The following is a 2,962-nucleotide window of genomic DNA, read 5'->3' as shown; positions in this document are numbered from 1 at the left end:
GGAAAGAGGTTACACAGGAGAGGAACTTGGCTTTTGTGGTGCAGGGGCTCTTTCCTCTCCTGCTGCCTGGTAGTTCACCCCTGGCTAACGTAGGATGTAGGCTCTGGGTGGTTGCAGTATCTCCTGGCAGAGGTAGGGACCCCATAGAGGCAGGAGAGAGAGACATGGTACAAACCAGCCGACTCCTGGCCAAGGCTCAGTTTTTGGCTTGACAGTGCAACAGATTGATTTTTGGGGCTGTGAAGAATTTGGGCCCAAATTCACCTGTGATCAGCTGCTTTATACAGTGTCTTTAAACAGAATCAGACTCAAGGCAAAAATCTGCAGTTCAAGATTTAGAAGTTTTTCACTTGAAGGTCAATGTGTTTTTAGCCTGGTTAATTCTAAATTGGGTAGAAAGTGTCTGTTCAAATACAAATTCTCAGCTAGCAGCAGGACATCCAGATTGTCCTTGAAATGTCACATAAAATGATTTTTACTCTAAGTAATTCACTTCTTTGAGGTTCTGATTGCTGATATATTGCTACCAGAAGAGTACACAGCATTGCAAAAGAGAATAGCATTTTGTACCTCAAACCTCTTGACTTCAAAGGATTTAAACTTTCTGAACAAAGAGACACAGCCTCAGCTGAGCACCAAAGCAAGCAACTTATGTAAGCAGAAAGTCTGGAACAAATAATTAAAACATGAGACTAAACAAAAACATTTGTGAGTTTGTTGAAACAACTTTGAAATATAAACCCATTTTTTCTGTGTTTATTTATTTGCACTTTACCTAGGGGTGCCCTCTGAGCATGTTATTTCTTACTTGTGTTGCATTTGGAAGTACGTCAGTGGTCACCACCGCAGGGTTCATGCTGCAGGGCCTTCTCCCAGCACACCCACGCCCCACCTCAGGAACAGCCTGGATGTGCCGTGCACCGTGACAGGCTTTCTTCTAGCGGGCAAACTTATATTCCAAATATCTGGGTGTAAACCTGTGGTAACACACCTGCCATCCCTCAGTTAATCTCAAAACCAAAACTTCACAGTGTTCCGATCATTTTGTGTTCCAAGAGTTGTGCGGGATTTTAAATCTGTACCCCTATCCCCTGCAAAAAAGTGTTTTGGTGGGTATACTCCATGTAAGCATCTTCTGTCACCTCTCAGTGAGCCACTGACTGTGGCAACGCGCTGTAGCAGTTGCGGCTGGGAAAGAAATTACTTCAGGAACGTTTTCTCGGGCAGAAGCTGCAGCAGCCCCTTGCGGGATGGCGGGATTCACTCCCAGCAAGGCAGGCAACCTTCAGCAGTGCTTAAATGCAGCTCATCCCGTTTCCGCGGAGCTGGAGGGAAGCTGCTGGGCAATTTGTTATGAACCGCATCGCAATTCTCCCAGCTCCTCACCTGATCTGGGGGGCGCTGGGCGGTCCCCAGCTCCTTCAGCGCGGTTACCCGAGAAAGGCCTCAGCGCGGGCGGCCGGTTTCGCAATGGCAGTGACGTGGTGCCACCTGCTGGGGAGCGGGACAAGGGCGAGTCCCCGCCGCCCGGAGCGGGGAGCACACTAGGAGCTCCGGGATCTCTCAGCTACTTTAAAGTGAACCATATTCTTAATTGCTTTAAGACCAATGCTTTTTACCAGCAGAAGACAAGGAACGCAGATCAATTTAGCATCTAAATGCGTTTAATAAATAATTTTGGGCAGCTTCCTCTCTCACAGTTGAAGTGGATTAACTTTAGAAGTCAAAGTCCTTTCCTGTACACAATAGGGCTGTGAAGCAGAGGTTACTGTCATAACACGTATTTTGCTATGAAAAGGTACTAAATCCCAGAGCAAGGAAGTCACAGAGAAGTGGTGGGACTGCCACCTCGTCCTGTTCTAGCCCAGGACTTTGAAAGTGACAAAACCACCAAGCAAGGCTGCAGAAGCAGAACCCTCTTCTCCCTGCAGACCTTTGTGATACAAGAGGGCAGACAGCAGAGACAGGCACTTAGGATCCTGCAGAAAATTAGATCCCAGAAGATAATTACTACCCACAAACTGCAATCCTACCTTTGGATGGGGTAGGGAAGTGGAGAAGCTACCCAAGACTGACAGCCACAGGACTGAAGGCCAGGGCCAGCCATACATTGCACTGAGGTCCTGCAAGCCCTTGCTGTGGTGTCCTAGGGTGCAATAACCACCTCTTAAAATTAGCTTGAGTGTACTTAGTACAAGCTGTAGTTCTGTGTTTTCAGCACAGGAACACTCTTGCAATGCTGCAGGGTGTGAGACTGACACTGGAATAGAGGCTTTTTATTTAAAAGGGGGAGCGGGAATAAAAGCCAGAAAAAACAGAAGCCCAGAAAAAAAAAATGCATCTTGCAGAAGATATTTTACAGAAGAAAACTTGGAAGAGATTGACCTGTTTAGGACTCGGGTTACATTGCTCCAAGTACCCCCACAGCAAAGACTTTCTTCTGGTAGAGAAAAGCATGCAGAGGTCTGGCATCTGGAAACCAAGGCCAGCCCCCCAGAGACACTGAAACCAGCATTACTGATCACACTGATTCTGCATGCCTTAGTATCTGTCTTCTAGTCAAGACTGCATTGACTTTTACCTTTCAGAAATTAGGGCATAAATGTGTCTGCAAAGCTACAGCCATCTGTAATACATCATTATGACATGCACAATACTATCACTTAATGCCTAACACACTTCTGAGAAAACGGACTGGTTTGCGGCAAAGCATCTTCCATTGGACTTCCCAGTCTACAAGTACCACTGACACACAGAGAGGTGCTAAATTCTTAGTGTCATCCTTGATCACACAGCAAGGGACTTTTCCTAAATTGTCCAGCAAAAGCAGGAACTCCCAACTTTTCAAGAAGAAATTAAGAAATAAAATTTTAAAAAAACCCCAACAGTAAATTTACACTTCACTCATTTCTGCAAATTGATGGAATAAATCAGCCAAGAGAACAGTCTAAAAACCTGAACC

This window comes from Mesitornis unicolor, unplaced genomic scaffold (genome assembly GCF_000695765.1).
Source record: "Mesitornis unicolor isolate BGI_N332 unplaced genomic scaffold, ASM69576v1 scaffold29343, whole genome shotgun sequence".
NCBI classification, from domain to species: Eukaryota; Metazoa; Chordata; class Aves; order Mesitornithiformes; family Mesitornithidae; genus Mesitornis; species Mesitornis unicolor.
The sequence above is the reverse complement of the archived record's forward strand: the minus strand, read 5'-3'. Positions refer to the sequence as shown.